Source organism: Staurois parvus, unplaced genomic scaffold (assembly GCF_062004578.1).
Source record: "Staurois parvus isolate SC_StPar_1 unplaced genomic scaffold, SC_StPar_1.0 ptg001723l, whole genome shotgun sequence".
In the NCBI taxonomy this organism is placed as follows: Eukaryota; Metazoa; Chordata; class Amphibia; order Anura; family Ranidae; genus Staurois; species Staurois parvus.
The window spans coordinates 557,695-579,133 of record NW_028319519.1 but is presented as its reverse complement, the minus strand read 5'-3'; positions in this window follow the sequence as shown (position 1 = coordinate 579,133).

Here is a 21,439-nt window from a genome sequence, read left to right as displayed (position 1 = left end):
GGAGGAGGAGATAATTTACAATAATCCCAGGGAAGAAATTAAACTGTATAACAGATTCATTGACGATATTATCATAATATGGGACGGCAGTAAGGAAAGTTTAGAATTATTTTACCAAGATCTTAATGGCTATAGAGATAATATCAATTTAAGTTGGGATATGAAGGAGGATGTGATTAATTTTCTGGATATATCAATCAAGAAGGAAGGACAGTCATTGTATACAAAGAATTATTTTAAAAAGACTGACCGGAATGCATATATTCCAACTACAAGCTGTCACTATAAACTGTGGATAAATAATATACAGAAGGGCCAATTCATAAGGCTAAAAAGGAATTGTAGCAGAAAAGAAGATTATAAGGTACAAAGTGAAGTTTTAAAAAACAGAATTTTAGCAAAAGGGTATGATCCAATAAAAATAGAGAAAGAGAGAAATGAAGTGGGACAGATGAATAGAGATATCCTATTGATGGATAAACCAAAGAAAGAAAAAGGGGAATATGATATACCCATAGTGCTGGACTATCACAAACAATATAAAGCCATACAGAGAATTATCTCTAAACATTAGGGAATATTAAAATTAGACAAACATCTCAATAATATTATCCCCCAGAAACCAAAATTTATATATAAAAAAGCACCAAATTTAAGAGATGCACTGGTAAAAAATGTATTGGAACCAATGAAAATTAATAATCATTCCACCTTCTTTCAAGGTAAAGGGTTCTATTCATGCGGGAGATGCTATGGGTGTAAGAGAGTTGTAAATAATCCAAGACGCAGATTTACATTTTCGAACACGTCTAATGATAAGGAATATAAAATTAAACAGTTTATTTCCTATGAAACAAAGGGAGTGATTTATGCGCTGAAGTGCCCATGTAATCTGATGTACATCGGTAGAACTAAAAGGCCACTAAAGGAACGCATCAAGGAGCATGTTTATAACATCAATAGAGGGTATAAATACCATCATGTGTCATATCACTTTCGACAATGTCATAATCAAGATGCGTCGAAATTACAATTCTGGGGAACAGAGAAACATCAGAGACACTGGAGAGGAGATAATTTGGTAAGGGAGATAAGCAAAAAAGAGTCAAAATGGATTTACGAAATGAGATGTTTAGCCCCCCATGGTTTAAATAAGGAATTTGACCTAACGTGTTTTATCAGTAATTTTTAAAAAAAAATTTTAATATGTTTTTTAATTTTATAAATATTTTAATTCAGAGGGATTCATTGTACACGGATATTGTTTAGAAATTATGTATATATTTAAATGGATTAAAATAATGTAATTAAGAGAATTTATAACTATGAAATCTAGGTAGTACAAATTAATATGAAAATAATTACAAAAGAAGATCATAGAAGTTAAGAGGGGGTGCAGAGGAGGGAGAAGGCGTAACGCGTAGGGGAGGGGCTCTGACGTCACGACGCCGCGGTGGACGAGCGGCACTTACAAACACAGGATCTGGGCACAAGCTCTGCTGGATACAGTTCTGTGAGAGACAGCACAATGTGAGTGGAAAATTTTTCATAATAAATTACTTAACCTCACAAAGGATAAGGCACCATTGTGGCTCTTTTTTACATGGTACCCCAATTTACTGGGAGGAGGAAATACTACTAATAACCATCCCTACTATCCATTGAGGCTCAGTGTGGAAGGAGGAAAAAAGGAGACCTCTGGTGGCAGGAAAAAGGCAATATATCCATGGCATGGATGGATATATATATATATAATATATGAAGATCACTACCTAGTCCTGAGAGGACAAAAAGCGCTGTTAGCCACTGTGGGTGGCTAAAGAAGGAGGTGAGCGCACATCTATCTTTAGAGCACGGGGAGTGTGGCACGGCACAGAATTTGGCACTGAATATTTTAAGCATAAAGAGGACTTTTTGTTGAATCAGCATTCATTTTTGTTGAGCACTATATGTTGCACTGTTTTGTAGCACAATAAGTCTTTGTCACAGTACTATTTATAAGATTACTGTTATATATGGAGCGCGACACCTGTGTATATATCTGAGGATATATATACACTTATTGTTATATATCACATGTTTCACACAGATAATGAGTATTGTGTAAAGTGTTGATGCACCATTTCATTTGATTTAATTATTTCAAAAATATTTTTTACACTAAGGGAGTATCGCATTTTGGCTCACGAGTATCACTATATATTTTTCATTATGGGTTTACATACACTTTATGTGATGCAGATGAAAATATTTTACAGAAACGTCACAATTATATAATCAACCATACAAAACAAAATCCAAATTACTGCCAATGTAATGTAAATCTGAACGTCCACTAATCGCTTTGTTTTCATTTATAGGTGAAGCGCACAACTTCTAGCTTCCGAGTTCAGGAAGATATTATGTGGGAAGAACTGAGGAAAGGGAGGAAGAGGTGGTATGAAGAAGATCGCAGGAAAAGGAAGGCGGAAAAGATGGAATTAGAGCAGAAGATGATGGAGAAGAAGAGAAAGGAGGAGGAGGAACAGAGAAGGAGGGAAAAAAGAGAGGCGGAGGAACAGAGAAGGAAGGAAAAAAGAGAGGTGGAGGAACAGAGAAGGAAGGAAAAAAGAGAGGAGGTGGAAAGAAGATGTGAAAACAAAAAAGCACGAGACACGCAGCGGATGGATGACATTCGCAGGAGGGAGGGAGCGAATTGGATAACAGCAGTGCTAAAGAGAGAAGAACAGAAGAGAAAGGAAGAGGAGGAACAGAGAATGGTGGATAAAATCAGAGAGGAGGTGGAGAGAAAATGTGAAAACAAAAATGCACGAGACACGCAGCGTCACTGATCGCCTCCATAGATCGCTGATCGCCGCCATCATTAGTATAAAAAATGTAAATTCTAGTATATATACACCGCCATTTGTAAATGCTATAACTTTCACGTAAACTAATTAATTTACACGTATTGGGATTTTTGTTTAGCAAAGACATGTCGCAGAATACATTTTGGCCTAAATTTATGACAAAATTTGATTTTTAAATTTTTTTACTGGGCGTGTGTTATAGCAAAAAGTCCAAAGTATTGTTTTTTTCTCAAAATTGTCAGTCTTTTTTTTATAGAGCAAAAAATAACCATAGAGCTGATTGGAGACCAGAATGGTGCCTTTAAAAAATTAAAGGGGCAGTGTAAATATAATTTAAAAAAATCAAAATAACTTAAACCCCCCCCCCCACATGCACTCACGCACACCTATGTGCACGAGCCTTGACCCTGTGCCGGTATGTAAACAGCGGTTGTACCATGCATGTGAGGTATCGCCATGAAAGTCAGCTCAAGGGCAGTAATTCGAACACTAGACCTCCTCTGTAAATCTAAAATGGTAGCTTTTAAAACCTTGCCTATGGATATTAAAAATGTATGCAGTTTGTCGCCATTGCACGGGGCATGTGCAGTTTTAAATAATGTCATGTTTGGAATCTGTTTACTGGGCATACCATCATCTTTTATATTTTACCAAATAATTGGCCAATATACTGTATTGTGTTTTTGTACATTAAAAGTAAAAAAAGTGAATTTTTGTTTTTAATTTGCTTTTGAAAAATCGCTATGCGAATATTTTATTCATTAGGGTGTCTGCTTTAAAAAAATATACAATGTTTGGGGGTTTAAATTAATTTCCTAGCAAAAAAATACTGATTTTTTTCATGTGAACAAAAAGTGTCAGAAAAGAATTGATCTTCAGGTGGTTTGAAGAGTGAGTGATGTGTGGCACAAACTTCTAATGCTGGGCATAAAATCCCCCACCCCCCAAAATAACCCCTTTTTGGAAAGTAGATACACCAAACTATTTGCTGAGAGGCATGTTGAACGAATAGAAGAATTCATTTTTTTACCATAAGTTTTTGGAAAATGACAAAGATAATTTTTTTTTTTTTACACAAAATTGTCAGCTAAATGATTTATTGCTCACACATTCCATTGGTATATGTGGAATTGCTCCCCAAAATACATTCTGCTACGTCTCCCGAGTATGGGGGTACCACATGTGAGAGACGTTTTGGCAGTCTAGCCAAGTACAGGACCCCAAAATCTAATAAGCACCTTCAGGCTTTTAAAAGGCTTTATTTCCTCATTACACTTCCTGACTACCTATCCTGAAGGTCCTGAAATTTCCATCATAGCACCAAACCCCCCCACCAAATGACCACGTTTTGGAAAGTAGACACCCCAAGGAATTTGATACTTTCCAAAAAGGGGTAATTTAGGGGTGGGGTGGGGAGGGTTGGTGCGATCCTGACATTTCAGGGCCTCCAAAACTGTGATAGGTAGTGAGGAAGTGAAATGAGGAAGTTACGCACCTTCAGGCTTTCAAAGTGGTCATTGGATTTCAGGCTCCTGTATGTGGCTAGGCTCCCAATATATTTAGAAATAAATCATTTAAATGACAACTTTAAGTAAAAAAAAAAAAAATTTGTTTTCCAGTAGCTTGTGGAAAAACAAATCTTCCATGGACTCAATATGCCTCTCAGCAGATAGCTTAGGGTGTCTACTTTCCGAAAAGGGGTCATTTGGAGGTGTTTGCACTGTCCTGGTATTTTAGCACCTCAAGAAATGTGATGGGCAGTCAGAAAGTAAAAGCTGTGTAAATTGCAGTATCTGTACCACAGTTTGTAGACGCTATAACGTTCACACAAAGCAATCAATTTACACTTATTGGGATTTTTTTACCAAAACCATGTAGCAGAATAAATTTTGGCCTAAATTTATAAGTTTGCGTTTAATATATATTTTTTATAGCCAAAAGAAAAAAATATAGTTTTTCTGCAAAATTTTTGGTTTTTCTTGTTTATAGAGCAAAAAATAAAAAGCGCAGAGGTGATCAAATACCAGCAAAAGAAAGCTCTATTTGTGTGAAAAAAGGATGTAAATTTCGTTTGGGTGCAGCATTGCATGACCGCGCAATTATCAGTTAAATTAGTGCAGCGCCGAGTAGCAAAAAGAGGCGTGGTCATTAAGGAGGGTAAATCCTCTGGAGGGCGAGGGGTTAAATATAATAGATAGATATATAGATGTACAGATAGATAATAATGATGTATATACAGGGACATGCTGGCTGTGATAGTTTTAAATCCTAACTGAAATTTTAGTTTAGCTCAGCTGATGACATTTTGGGGGAATTAAAGCAAATGTCATGTACAGTCTCTGTAATTAGTAACACGCTTTTCCCCAACTTATATCATGACGTTATTATATTAAACAATTGCATTCATTAAATTAATATCATTTATTAAATCATTACATTACATTAATCAGTTACATCAGTTACATTATTATTTAAATAATTACATTCATTAATGACACCGATATCATGACATTAATATCCCCATTGCACTGCACAGGAGACATGGCTGGGCATTTGTTTGCACCTTTGACCATATATGGTAGCAGTTCCATGAAGACCAAAGCTGGGCAACGCCCTATAGAATATAATCCGCCCCGGTCTATGCAGAAAAGCCTGTGTACAATGTCATTTATTACAATATGACCATTTCTCATTATTTGCACCAATTAGAAAAGCCTGTGCTAAGGAAGTGAAGGGTGAATCTCCCTGACGGGGACACAGACAGCAATAAGAACCTGCCAGGGGGACTAATCCACCTCCATTATGTCCAAAACAAAAAAAAAAAAGTTTTGTCTTTAGTTATACTTCAATGACCTCCGGGGTTTTAATTTTTTATTAGATAATGGAAAAAAGAGGGAAAGTTTGGGTTTGCATATTCACCTCTCTTTTTTTTTTTTAAATCGATCCCACAATCATTGGTGGTTATTGGTGATGCATACCCTGCCCCCCCCCCCCTCGGCTCTTGTTCAGTCGTATGATTGCTATTAGTGGTAGTTATGGGCACTGACTTTGTGTGATGTCTAGTTACATGAATGTATTATTAATCTTGTCTTTCTTTCTTTACAGGTTTATTGTCGGCTACTTCATATTTGGTAACCGTTAATTGACGGTTGCTGAGCGGTTGTGATTTTTAACACAAATTCTGAGAAGTGCAAAAATGACCCAATTCGTAAGTATTTTTTTTTCACTATTCTTATGACACCCACCCACAACTGCACATACACAAAGGGATGGGGGGGCTCATGACATTATCAACCTAATATGGACACATGGCTGCATTCGTTTTCATTTTCAGACTTTTTCACTAAATTTTCACCTACATATCCTGTGAAGAACACATTTCCTGTCCCTGGGTGGCTATGTTCACCTCTCCCAGGGCTGTGGATATGGGGGTACCACCGGTCCTCCTGTATGGGACCCAGGCCAGCAGGGGGACCCAAGCAGTAGGGTGAATTGGATGTAGCTACTTGAATCGATCCCCTGTATGACTCTCTGCAGCAGCTGAAAGCTGGATTCTTCTCTTTTCCTTCCCGACAACTTTCAGCCACTGCAGGGAGAGCCATACAGGGGATCAGTTCCAGTAACTGCCCCCTCGCCATAGCCATCACTCTCCTTGTGCACCATACATTTCCCTTTGCTGCCCAGGCCCCCCTGTGTACCCCCAATTTACTCCATTGTTTTGCTATACAGCGCTGCACTAGTTTAACTGACAATTGCGCGGTTATGCAATACGGTACATAAATAAAATGTTTGTCCTTTTCTTCACACAAATGGAGCTTTCTTTCAGTGGTATTTGATCACCTGTGTGCTTTTTATTTTCGGCGTTATAAACTAAAAAATTTTTTAAGAAAAAAAATGTTTTGTAAAAAACGATATTTTCTGATTTCGGTCATAAAAAATATCCAAAAAAACTAAAATTTCATCATAAATTTAGGCCAAATTGTATTCTGCTACATGTTTTTGGTTATAAAAATCCCAATAAGTGTAAATTGATTGCTTTGTGTGAACGTTATAGCGTCTACAAACTGTGCTACAGATACTGCAATTTACACAGCTTTTACTTTCTGACTGCCCATCACATTTCTTGAGGTGCAAAAATACCAGGACAGTACAAACACCCCCAAATGACCCCTTTTCAGAAAGTAGACACCCTAAGCTATCTGCTGAGAGGCATATTGAGTCCATGGAAGATTTGTTTTTCCACAAGCTACTGTAAAACAAAAATTATTTTTTTTTACATAAAGATGTTATTTAAATGATTTATTTCTAAATATATTGGGAGCCTAGCCACATACAGGAGCCTGAAATCCAATGACCACTTTGAAAGCCTGAAGGTGCGTAACTTCCTCATTTCACTTCCTCACTACCTATCACAGATTTGGAGGCCCTGAAATGTCAGGATCGCACCAACCCTCCCCACCCCACCCCTAAATTACCTTTTTGGAAAGTAGACACCCCAAGGAATTTAAAAAGAGGCATGGTGAGTATTTTGCAGATCTCATTTTTTCTCACAAGGTTTTAAAATATGAAAAAAGAAAAGAAAAAATATATTTTTGTTTTTTTTCTTAATTTTCTAAAAACTTGTGGCAACAAACGAGATATGCAAAATATTCACCATGCTTCTTATCAAATTCCTTGGGGTGTCTACTTTCCAAAACGTGGTCATTTGGTGGGGGGGTTTGGTGCTATGATGGAAATTTCAGGACCTTCGAAACTGTGATAGGTAGTCAGGAAGTGTAATGAGGAAATAAAGCCTTTTAAAAGCCTGAAGGTGCTTATTGGATTTTGGGGTCCTGTACTTGGCTAGACTGCCAAAACGTCTCTCACATGTGGTACCCCCATACTCGGGAGACGTAGCAGAATGTATTTTGGGGAGCAATTCCACATATACCAATGGCATGTGTGAGCAATAATTCATTTATTTGACAATTTTGTGTAAAAAAAAAAAATTATCTTTGTCATTTTCCAAAACCTTGTGGTAAAAAAATGAATTCTTCTATTCGTTCAACATGCCTCTCAGCAAATAGTTTGGTGTATCTACTTTCCAAAAAGGGGTCGTTTTGGGGGGTGGGGGATTTTATGCCCAGCATTAGAAGTTTGTGCCACACATCACTCACTCTTCAAACCACCTGAAGATCAATTCTTTTCTGACACTTTTTGTTCACATGAAAAAAATCAGTATTTATTTGCTAGGAAATTAATTTAAACCCCCAAACATTATATATTTTTTTAAAGCAGATGTTGCACATACGGTAAATAATTCAACTGTGCGAAGGATGGGTCGGGTGAAACCAGAAGTGTTTTATTAGGAATGGCTGTAACAAACACAGAAAACCCTTAATTACATGTGACTGGATATGTTCACTGTAATCACTGTCCTCTATACATTACTAAATATTTCCATATACATTAATAAGTATTTTCCTATACATTAATAAACATCTTTAATTGCAATACTGAATATCTAGACCTCTGCAGATATGCTAGTGACCTATTCTGCATAACAATAGCGTATTACAATAGAGAAATCACATTCCCTGTATCTTAGTGCCAAATCACATAGCTGCAATATATATTCACATTTATGCTACAAGTAATCTGATTGCATAATAGTAACAGCAACATTTACTGACCACCAGGACATGTTAAGTCATTTTGTCCTATTTATCATGTTAAACAGCCTCCTGCTTAACTGTAACAAACACAGAAAACCCTTAATTACATGTGACTGGATATGTTCCCTGTAATCACTGGCCTGTAGGAAACAAAGTGTTAGACTTTCAGTTCCTACTTCTGTGTCTTCCTAATATCACAGGAAGTAGTTCTGCCCTCTTGTGATGGTACAATAAAAATGCAATCACTAGTATCTTCTATTGACAAAGATAGATTACTGTTATATTAGGTATTAGGCTTTGGATTTAAATTTTATTGGGCTGCCTATTTTCTACACCTCTTACACAGACACCCTAATGAATAAATTACTCGCACAGCGATTTTTCAAAAGCAAATTAAAAACAAAAATTCACTTATTTTACTTTTAATGTACAAAAACACAATACAGTATATTGGCCAATTATTTGGTAAAATATAAAAGATGATGGTATGCCCAGTAAACAGATTCCAAACATGACATTTAACACTGCACATGCCCCGTGCAATGGCGACAAACTGCATACATTTTTAATATCCATAGGCAAGGTTTTAAAAGCTACCATTTTAGATTTACAGAGGAGGTCTAGTGTTCGAATTACTGCCCTTGATCTGACGTTCATGGCGATACCTCACATGCATGGTACAACCGCTGTTTACATACCGGCACAGGGTCAAGGCTCGTGCACATAGGTGTGCGTGTGTGTGCATGTTGGGGGGGGGTTAAGTTATTTTGATTTTTTTTAATTATTTTTACACTGCCCCTTTCATTTTTTTTATCACTTTTAATGCTATCACAGGGAATGCAAATATCCCCAATAACTTCAATGGGCATTGTCATATATTCTTTTTTTCAGAAATTTGGGGTCTATCAGACTCTAGATATCTCCTCTGCCCTTACATTATCTAATCAAACCAAGATCGGTGTGATCAGATGCTTTCCCAATTTACAAATTGCGCTGTTTATATCCTGCGAAACTGAAGTGATGACATGCTCGTAGCTATCCGATTTCTTAGACTATAGAGATGATTGGCACCATTCTGGTCTCCAATCAGCGCTATGGTTATTTTTTGCTCTATAAAAAAAAGACTGACAATTTTGAGAAAAAAACAATATTTTGGGCTTTTTGCTATAACACACGCCCAGTAAAAAAATTTAAAAATCAAATTTTGTCATAAACTTAGGCCAAAATGTATTCTGCGACATGGCTTTGCTAAACAAAAATCCCAATACGTGTAAATTAATTGGTTTACGTGAAAGTTATAGCATTTACAAATGGCGGTGTATATATACTAGAATTTAATTTTTTTTATACTAATAATGGCAGCGATCAGCGACCTATGGAGGCGATCAGTGAATTATGGCGGGACTGTGGCAGACATTCTGACACTGGGGGAAAACTGACTTGGGGTCACTGACATCCCCAGTGACACCAATATAGTGATCAGTGTAAAAAAAAACCCACTGCCACTATGTAATTATTGGGGAGGAAGGGGTTAACTTTTGGAGAAAATCAAAGGGTTAACTGTGTGAGCGGAGTGTTTCACTAGGGGGCGGTAATGTGTTCTTCACAGGTACACACTGGTCTGGAAAGCTAAACTCTGCTATCTGGTACAGTGTGCTGGAAACTGACAGGGAGGAGAGCTGCAGTGTAAACACATTTTTCTCCTTCACTGACGTGCGTTGATGAGGTGGCACTTATAGGCAGCACTAATGGGCACTGATAGGCTGCACTGATGGGCGTTGATAAGGAGGCACTTATGATGCTGCACTGACATGCAGCAATGATGGGCACTGATAGGCGGCACTGGTGGGCACTGATAGGCTGCACTGGTGGGCATTGATGAGGAGGCACTGATGATGCTGCACTGATATGCAGCAATGATGGGCACTGATAGGCGGCACTGACTTGACAGCACTGACAGGCACTGCTGGGTGCTGATTATCAGGGCACTGATCATCACTGCCAATCTGCTGTGTGACATTTGCCGGTTATCGGCAGTACTTTCCTCGCGCCGTCACAGCGTGAGGAAAGTGCTACTGATAACCGGCAAATGTATTTACTCGGTGATCTGCTGTGTCATTGGAGACAGCTGATCACGTGGTAAAAGGCCGCTGTGATTGGCCTTTACTTCATCACACGATCAGCTGTGTCCGTAGGTTGAGAAGTGGTTACAATTGTCCTATTGTTGGCCAATTGCACACTGCTGTATTCTCTGCGGTATCTTTTTTTTTTCACTTTAAAAATGTTATTGATTTCAACAAAGAGGTGATACAGAGTAATAAAAGCGTTTAGAAGTGCTGTAATGACATTTCTGAGCAGATGACATTCAGGTAACACACTATATTCGTATATACAGGATGAACTCCAGGAAGAGATGGCGTGCATCCTGACCCGGGTATCAACCAAAACAAAGAGAGAAAAAAAAGAGAGCTACATAAGGTACGTTGAAGCAATTCAAGCCAAGTATTGTCATCATATAATCATCGATGGGGGTGATCAGATGGGTTTCACCACAGATATTCCGGTGACAAGCAGAAACTATGTGATGAGAGGATCACTGGAGAGATCATTTAGTCAGGGTGACCAATTTGCTAGAAATTTGGGGATTTTTAAATGAGCTTTAGCAAACACATATTCCATATTTAGAATTTGGTTAGGAATGGAAATAAGTTGTGGAATATTTGGTGGTGTTTGATTTTTCCAGGTGCGAGCAACAGATAGGCGTGCTGCTATCAAGATGTGTGTGATAATGGAGTGGTACTGACTAAGCCATCGCTCCAGGCTAATTCCGAGCAGCGCCAGTTGGGGTGTAAGATCATGGGATATACCTGGAATTCTTCTAATTAGGGACTGTACATCAATCCAAAAGGAAATTAAAATATGGCAAGTCCACCAGATGTGTACTGTTGTTCCTCTATGGCCACAATTTCTCCAGCAAGCTGGAGAGTTGGATGGAAAGAGATGGGAGAGGTTTGCTGGTGTGTAATACCAGTTGTGAAGGATTTTTGGGCTCTCTCCCAGTGGATGAGATTTCTAGAGAATCGTAGGGTAGATTGAGTTGCTGCATGCCATTCGGTTAAATCCAGCTAGAAGTTGAGCGATTTGTCCCAAGTTTCCATGGAAGGCAATATTTGTTCTGCGCATTGGGAATGTAGCAGTCTATAGATGTGTGAGATTCCTTTTAACGAGGATGATGGATGTTCAAAGAAGCGTATGATATCTCTCTGCAGTATCTTAATTCTTTCATTAAAACCTCAGTCTGAGCTCTTTTTCTCTAGTAAATTTGGGCCTAGTCTTGTCATGGGAATTGTCCTGCCATTGTCCTCCATGTAGTAAAAAAACCTGTTAATGCATTTCATGTTTTCTCTAGTACATTTTAACCAGTTCTCTCATTTGAAAAATGCCCTGCTGCTGGCTAATGTTACATGTTTATCCTCTGCAGTCACTCAAAGTGGAACTTTCTCTATCAACATGGACTATTTTAAATCCTTATGCTGCTAGCATGACTAAATGGATAGGAAGTATATCATATTTATTTGGTTTACATTTTTTTTTCACATTTCTTCAGTTACTTCCTGTTTTCCAGCTTAGAAGAAATTGTCCAGCAGCAGGACAGATGAAAAAAGGGACATCCACGGTGAACTACCGGCTGATTTTTTTCCACCTTTGAAATCAGGCCTTTTACCATCTGATGAAAAAGCGTGTCGCTAATAATGATAAATAGAAAAAAAATTATTTTAAAACTGAAATGATTCAGATTGGAATGCTGCTGCTTTATGTAAGCCAAGCTAGATGGAAAAGAAAAAAAATCAATTTCACAGCCCCAATATGCACTGCCAAGGTACACTGTTACACTCGGTTCACATCTGTGCTGGTGGTGCCGCTGCAGGACCCGCACAAATACCTGCAGCCGCACCACCCACACAGAGGAAGGCGGGGGCCAATAATTCTAATGGCACACCACCCACACTGGAAATCGCAACCATACTGGGTTCCCGTGCGGGCTGCGATTTCCTAAGTAGTGCAGGGACTTCTTCCCTGCGTGTCCCGGGGCACGGGGGTCCATGCAAATGAATGCAAATCGCGGCCCGCACGACCGCACAGATGTGAACCTGGGGTAACTGGGACTGTCAGTGAAAATCATACTGTTCTGTAACTCCATACACAGATTCAAGGCATTCCCAAGCATATTATTAACCCCTTGCCCTCCTGAGGATTTACCCCCCTTCCTGACCAGGCCATTTTTCATGATACGGCGCTGCATTACTATAACTGACAATTGTGCGGTCCCAAATTAAATTTACGTCCTCTTTTTTCCCACGAATGGAGCTTTGATTGATTGGTATTTGTTTTTATTTTTTGCACTACAAACAAAAAAAGACCGAAAATTTTGAAAAAACCCCCCATATTTTTGACTTTTTGCTATTAACCATTTGCCGCCCGCCCTATGGCCGAACGGCGGCCGGCAAATGTCATCAGCGTTCCGGGTGGACGCCATATTGCGTCCTCCCGCACATGTGCAGATTGCGCTCCTGCAGAGCCGCGCAGCGGAGCGATCTGTCACCGGTGTCCGTGTACCTTGGACACGGCCAATGACAGATCTGGGTATCGGCCCCCGTTGCCGGTACCATGTGACCTGCGGTGACCAATCACAGCAGGTCACATGACAGTTGTATACAATGGATGGCTTCATTCATGCCATCCATTGTATACTAGTGTCTAGCTGTGAATGGTCACAGCTAATCACATGCACATATCATGTGATTAGCTGTGGCCAAATCACAGCTAAGCACAAAAAAAAACAAAACCCTGAATGAATCGATGTCATTCAGGTAAATGATTGCTTATAGCAAAGTCATTCTTTGCTATAAGCAAATTGTGTGAAAAAAAAAAAATACTGATCATATTGGTGACAATATGTAAAAAAAAAAATATTGAAACTAATTTTTTTAATTTTTTCATTTTCGGAAAAATTATGACAAAAAAAATACAACTTCCAAAAATTCGCCATGCTTGTTATGAAGTACGTCGGACTGTCTACTCTGCAAAAAGGGGTCATTTGGGGGATATCTGTACTGTCCTGACATTTGAGGGATATCTGTACTGTCCTGACATTTGGGGGATATCTGTACTGTTCTGACATTTGGAGGATATCTGTACTGTCCTGACATTTGGGGGATATCTGTACTGTCCTGACATTTGGGGGATATCTGTACTGTTCTGACATTTGGGAGATATCTGTACTGTCCTGACATTTGGGGGATATCTGTACTGTCCTGACATTTGGGGGATATCTGTACTGTCCTGACATTTGGGGGGATATCTGTACTGTTCTGACATTTGGGGGATATCTGTACTGTTCTGACATTTGGAGGATATCTGTACTGTCCTGACATTTGGGGGATATCTGTACTGTCCTGACATTTGGGGGATATCTGTACTGTCCTGACATTTGGGGGATATCTGTACTGTCCTGACATTCTTGGACCTCAAGAAATTAGATTGGCCGTCAGCCCAATCTCAGTCCCTTGGCAGTGGGGGGAGGGGGGCAGAAGGGGTACCTGCCCTGGGTGCCACGTTGAGGGGGGTGTGCTGGAGGTTGGTTCCGCTCCTCATTGACTGAGTGACTTTAGGCTCACTCTTGCTGGAAGGAGGATTTGTCTTTCTCCTCCCTCCAGGCTGCAGAGGGCAGCAGAGAGCCGGGATGCTGGCAGCCCTTCTATCCCTCTGCCTTGTTTTTGGATCCCTTACCTGAGCTGAGGGGAAGGGGACATGAATGGCGGACTGAAGAAAACCATGTGAGTCAGATATTATCCCATATATACAGCTGAGAAAAGTGAGGCCAGCCTGGGCCGTATTGTATGTTTATCACCCTATAAATGTCCCTGGGGGAGGGGGGGGACTGTCATGGCTGCTTAGCAACTGAGTTCACACTGCTGATAGGTCTGGACCGGGCCTACGGTATTTCTGAGCACACATGTATTGTACGCCGTCCGCACCGAGTACATGTATGGTGGGATTGTACGCCGTCCGCACCGAGTACATGTATGGAGGGATTGTACGCCGTCTGCACCGAGTACATGTATGGAGGGATTGTACGCCGTCTGCACAGAGTACATGTATGGAGGGATTGTACGTCGTCCGCACCAAGTACATGTATGGAGGGATTGTACGCCGTCCACACCGAGTACATGTATGGTGGGATTGTATGCCGTCCACACCGAGTACACGTATGGAGGGATTGTACGCCGTCCGCACCGAGTACATGTATGGTGGGATTGTACGCCGTCCGCACCGAGTACATGTATGGTGGGATTGTACGACGTCCGCACAGAGTACATGTATGGTGGGATTGTACGACGTCTGCACCGAGTACATCTATGGTGGGATTGTACGACGTCCGCACAGAGTACATGTATGGTGGGATAGTACGCCATCCGCACCGAGTACATGTATGGTGGGATTGTACGCCGTCCGCACCGAGTACATGTATGGAGGGATTGTACGCCGTCCGCACCGAGTACATGTATGGAGGGATTGTACGCCGTCCACACCGAGTACATGTATGGTGGGATTGTACGCCGTCCGCACTGAGTACATGTATGATGGGATTGTACGCCGTCTGCACCGAGTACATGTATGATGGGATTGTACAAGGCCGAGCTTCAATCAGAATGTCCTAGGCCACCTTTTTAAAGACCCGGCCTTTCCTGGCACTCTTTGTTTACATCTAAAAATCAGTCATTTCTTGCTAGAAAATTACCGAGAACCCCCAAATATTATGAATTTTTTTTAGCAGGAGCCCTGGAGAATAAAATGGAGGTCATTGCAATCTTTTATGTCACACGGTTTTTGCGCAGCAGTTTTTCAAATGCATTTTTATTGGAAGAAAACACTTTAATAAAAAAGAAAGTAAACAAAAAAACAAACCACAATATATACCCCCTTTACCAGTTTGGAGTTACAAAGGAGGTCTGTTGTTAGAATTACCTTATTTTTCGCTCCATAAGACGCACCTAGGTTTTAGAGGCAGAGAACAGGAAAAAAAATATTCGGAACCAATGGACTGCAGACACAGTACAGGAGATGACCAGAGACTGCGGACACAGTACAGGAGATGACCAGAGACTGCGGACACAGTGCAGGAGATGACCAGAGACTGCGGACATAGCACAGGAGAGGACCAGAGACTGCTGACATAGCACAGGAGATGACCAGAGACTGCGGACAGTACAGGAGATGACCAGAGACTGCGGACATAGCACAGGAGATGACCAGAGACTGCGGACATAGCACAGGAGATGACCAGAGACTGCGGACATAGCACAGGAGATGACCAGAGACTGCGGACATAGCACAGGAGATGACCAGAGACTGCGGACAGTACAGGAGATGATCAGAGACTGCGGACATAGCACAGGAGATGACCAGAGACTGCGGACAGTACAGGAGATGACCAGAGACTGCGGACAGTACAGGAGATGACCAGAGACTGCGGACACAATACAGGAGATGACCAGAGACTGCGGACATAGTACAGGAGATGACCAGAGACTGCGGACACAGTACAGGAGATGACCAGAGACTGAGGAGATAGCACAGGAGAGGACCAGAGACTGTGGACATAGCACAGGAGAGGACAAGAGACTGCTGACATAGCTGTCAGGGCTCCCAGGTGTGACCAGAGGTGTGTGGCTGACGCAGGGAAACGCAGACCTCAGATATGTTATAAATAATATAATTTATTAACACTAACAATACAAACATAAACGCAGTGCAATACTAAAACATAATACAGTGCAACCAAACCAAACCAAACCAACCACCCACAGATAACAGTACATACAAGCAAGCGTCATCAGGCAGGCCGGGTCAATATCAATAGGGCAGGTAGGTACAGGGGGAGCAAGCGGAGATTGGTCGGGGTCACAGGCCAGGTTCAGCAGGTAGCAAGCAGCGTAGTACAGAGGGTCAGGCAGAGGGATGGTCAGGGTCACAAGCCAGGGATCAGAACAGGTAGCAAGCAGCGTGGTACAGAGGGTCAGGCAGAGGGATGGTCAGGAGCGAGCCGGGATCAGAGCAGGAGAAGTCAGCAGCGGTTCAGAAACAGGATGCAGGACAGAAACAGGATACAGGGCCCAGGACAAACACAACACCAAGGCAGAGTCTGTGGGTCTGGCCATCCCTTAAATACCCCAGCATAATCAGTTCCAGGTGTTAGCTGGCTGCAAAGTTGAGTCTCTGATTGCTGGGAGCATCTGCTGGCCAGCCCTGGTACTGCAGATCAAAAGGCAGGTGAGTCCCACCATTGCTGGCCAGTCCATTCCTGACAGTAGCACAGGAGAGGACCAGAGACGGCTGACATAGCACAGGAGATGACCAGAGACTGCGGACAGTACAGGAGATGACCAGAGACTGCGGACATAGTACAGGAGAGGACCAGAGACTGCTGACATAGCACAGGAGATGACCAGAGACTGCGGACAGTACAGGAGATGACCAGAGACTGCGGACATAGCACAGGAGATGACCAGAGACTGCGGACAGTACAGGAGATGACCAGAGACTGCGGACATAGTACAGGAGAGGACCAGAGACGGCTGACATAGCACAGGAGATGACCAGAGACTGCGGACAGTACAGGAGATGACCAGAGACTGCGGACATAGTACAGGAGAGGACCAGAGACTGCTGACATAGCACAGGAGATGACCAGAGACTGCGGACAGTACAGGAGATGACCAGAGACTGCGGACATAGCACAGGAGATGACCAGAGACTGCGGACATAGCATAGGAGATGACCAGAGACTGCGGACATAGCACAGGAGATGACCAGAGACTGCGGACAGTACAGGAGATGATCAGAGACAGCGGACAGTACAGGAGATGATCAGAGTCTGGTGACATAGCACAGGAGATGACCAGAGACTGCGGACAGTACAGGGATGACCAGAGACTGCGGACAGTACAGGAGATGACCAGAGACTGCGGACATAGTACAGGAGATGACCAGAGACTGCGGACACAGTACAGGAGATGACCAGAGACTGCAGACACAGTACAGGAGATGACCAGAGACTGTGGACACAGTACAGGAGATGACCAGAGACTGTGGACATAGCACAGGAGATGACCAGAGACTGCGGACAGTACAGGGATGACCAGAGACTGCGGACAGTACAGGAGATGACCAGAGACTGCGGACACAGTACAGGAGATGACCAGAGACTGCAGACACAGTACAGGAGATGACCAGAGACTGCGGACATAGTACAGGAGATGACCAGAGACTGCGGACACAGTACAGGAGAGGACCAGAGACTGCTGACATAGTACAGGAGAAGACCAGAGACTGCGGACACAGTACAGGAGATGACCAGAGACTGCGGACATAGTACAGGAGATGACCAGAGACTGCAGACACAGTACAGGAGATGACCAGAGACTGTGGACACAGTACAGGAGATGACCAGAGACTGCGGACATAGTACAGGAGATGACCAGAGACTGCGGACAGTACAGGAGATGACCAGAGACTGCGGACATAGTACAGGAGATGACCAGAGACTGCGGACAGTACAGGAGATGACCAGAGACTGCGGACAGTACAGGAGATAACTGCGGACCTTTGGGGAGGGGGGGGAGCGGGTAGCTGAATTTGACAGGTACCCGCTCTTACTTCCGCGGAGTTGTTCTTTAGTTAGTGTCCGCTCTGCAGCGGGACCTTACCTGTTCCTCTATCCAGCCACCTGCTGTCTTCCCGGCTTCTGTAGTGTGGGCGCTCTGCTTGACAGCCGGGTGCCCAGTGCGCATGAGCAAGAAGTACTGCGCTTTGTGATTGGTCCAGCGGCTTCTGGGATCTGTCATGTGTCCCAGGTGCCGCCTTACCATTCACAAAGAGCACCGCTTCTTGCGCATGCGCAATTGGCACCCGGCTGTCAAGCCGATCGCCCACACTACAGAAGCCGGAAGACAGCGCGCCGCTGGATAGAGGAACAGGTAAGGTCCCGCTGCAGAGCTGAGCGGCAGGCCTGTATTCTGACACGGCGGCGGTGGAAATACCGGACCAGCCGCTCCATATTCGCTCCATAAGACGCACTGACATTTACCTCTTTTTTTGGGGAAAAAAGTGAGTCTTATGGAGCGAAAAATACGGTATTTCGCTCACTTTGATGTTCGCGGCGATACCTCACGTGTGGTGCGATCACCCTTTACATATGTGGGCGTGACCTACATGTGTGTTCACCACTGCGCGCAAGCACAGGGGGACGGGGGTGCTATAATTTTTTTTTTATTACTATTTTATGTTGTTTTTTTTCTTTGTTTGTTTTTTTTACACTGTCCTTTTACATTTTTTTTAATCAGTTTTTTTGCTACCGCAAGAAATGTAAACATCGCATGCGATAACAATACAGCATGACAGGTCCTCTTTATGGAGAGATCTGGGATCTATAAGACTCCATATCTATCATCTACCTTTTAAAAGCAAAACGCTGGAACAGGAAGTGACATCATGATGATGCTCTGATCTTCCTAGGCCATAGAGATGAGTAAAGGCCATCTTTCCTCCACTCATTGCTATGCCATGCTGCGGCAGATCGGTTCCCAGAGCTACCAATCGTCATAAATTTAGGCCAAAATGTATTCTGTGACATGTCTTTGCTAAAAAAAAAATCCCAATACGTGTAAATTAATAGGTTTTCGTGAAAGTTATAGCGCTTACTAATGGCGGTATATATACTGGGATATTTTTTTTTTATACTAGTAATGGCGGCAATCAGCGAGTTAGAGTGGGACTGCGGCGGGCATTCTGACCATAACTGACACTGACTAACTGCCACTGACATCTCCAGTGACACTAATACAGTGATCACGTATATACACATGATTTTGTGCAGTCCCACCTCCCTGTAGCGGTACTTCTGCTATAGGGTGGTCGGGAAGCGGTTAAAATGGTTTGTGTATTTTCATTGCTGCCTTTGAAGCCACATAACATACCCTGTCCCTGCTGTATAGTGTATTTATTTGGTACATGCCCCCCTTGGCAGCGCACAGCTTCTCGGGATTTTTTATATACAGTGGTAGCCTATTAGCTCTAAGAATGACCAGAATTCAGCAACAAGATTCATTCCCTATAGACTCCGCCTCTAAGTTGGGGTTTCCCTCATTTTGAATGAGATCCACCCTGGAAGAACTAAACTCCGGCAAATTCTCCCGTCACTAAATCCGATGCTGCAGCTCCATCTGGTCCCATCGCATTCTGCATTGAATGTAAAGTATAAAGAGACCTGAGAAACAATGACCTGACTCCCTGGTTTATGATCAGCGGAAACCCCATGAAAAAGGGGTGTGGCCTTAATATATGGGACTGAGTGGATATCACGGCTATTTTTCACCTCGGGGTCAGTAGCAGATAGATGTCCTTATTAATCCAACCGTATTACAGATCATTTATTTAAAGTGTTACTAAAAACACAACAGTAAAATCAGTCGGTATATGCAGTCATGCATGCTTGTTCTACTCACTGTGGGACCTAAGGGGTTAATCCTCTGCATTATCTAAAGAGGCTGTTTGATCTTGTCTTCTTCGATCATTCTTTTCTTCTACTGTCCCCAATCTATTTGCTGATAGAACAGAGCCTTTGGAGTCACTCTGTACATGCTCAGCTTAGTGTGTATGTGCTAGAGTGTTTTTTTTTTCTTGGGAGAGTGCATGTGAACAGCACAGGGCCAATCAGCGCTATCCAGAGGGTCAGGGGTCATGCAGCCTCATAGGGCAGTCATAGGAGAATGAAAACTCCTCCTACTAGCTTTAACCAGTGCTCTGCTGGACACTGATAGAAGTCACAAGGCTGCTGTATGCTGCTGATGAGTAAAGGTATTTAGCAGTTTATATTTACGAAAATAATTGCATTTCCGTGTTTTGTTTACTGTGGGAGACCAGATATGGTGAATGCAGGGCCCAGGGAGAGAGGATATAGTGAATGCAGGGTCCGGGAAGACCAGATATAGTGAATGCAGGGTTCGGGGAGACCAGATATAGTGAATGCAGGGCCCGGGGAGACCAGATATAGTGAATGCAGGGCCCGGGGAGAGCAGACATAGTGAATGCGGGGAGAGCGGATATAGTGAATGCGGGGTCCGGGGAGAGCGGATATAGTGAATGCAGGGTCCGGGAACACCAGATATAGTGAATGCAGGGTCCAGGGAGACCAGATATAGTGAATGCAGGGCCCGGGGAGAATGGACATATTGAATTCAGGGTCTGGGGTGACTAGATATAGTGAATGCAGGGTCCGGGGAGACCAGATATAGTGAATGCAGGGTCCAGGGAGGCCAGATATAGTGAATGCGGGGTCCAGGGAGGCCAGATATAGTGAATGCGGGGTCCGGGGAGACCGGATATAGTGAATGCGGGGTCCGGGGAGACCGGATATAGTGAATGTGGGGTCTGTGAGAGAGGATATAGTGAATGCAGGGTCCGGGGAGACCAGATATAGTGAATGCAGGGTTCGGGGAGAGCGGATATAGTGAATGCAGGGTCCGGGGAGACCAGATATAGTGAATGCAGGGTCCGGGGAGAGCGGATATAGTGAATGCAGGGCCAATATGAGGCAGAAGGGTACACTAAATGTTTTTTTGGATGATGATATACACCTTTGTATAAGTTTGTTATTAGCGCATACCTTTTTAATTAGGATTATTTTTAGATCCCAACTGACTGTTCAGTTTAAACAACCTGCAGCAGTTCCATGAAGACCAAAGCTGGGCAACGCCCTATAGAATATAATCCGCCCCGGTCTATGCAGAAAAGCCTGTGTACAATGTCATTTATTACAATATGACCATTTCTCATTATTTGCACCAATTAGAAAAGCCTGTGCTAAGGAAGTGA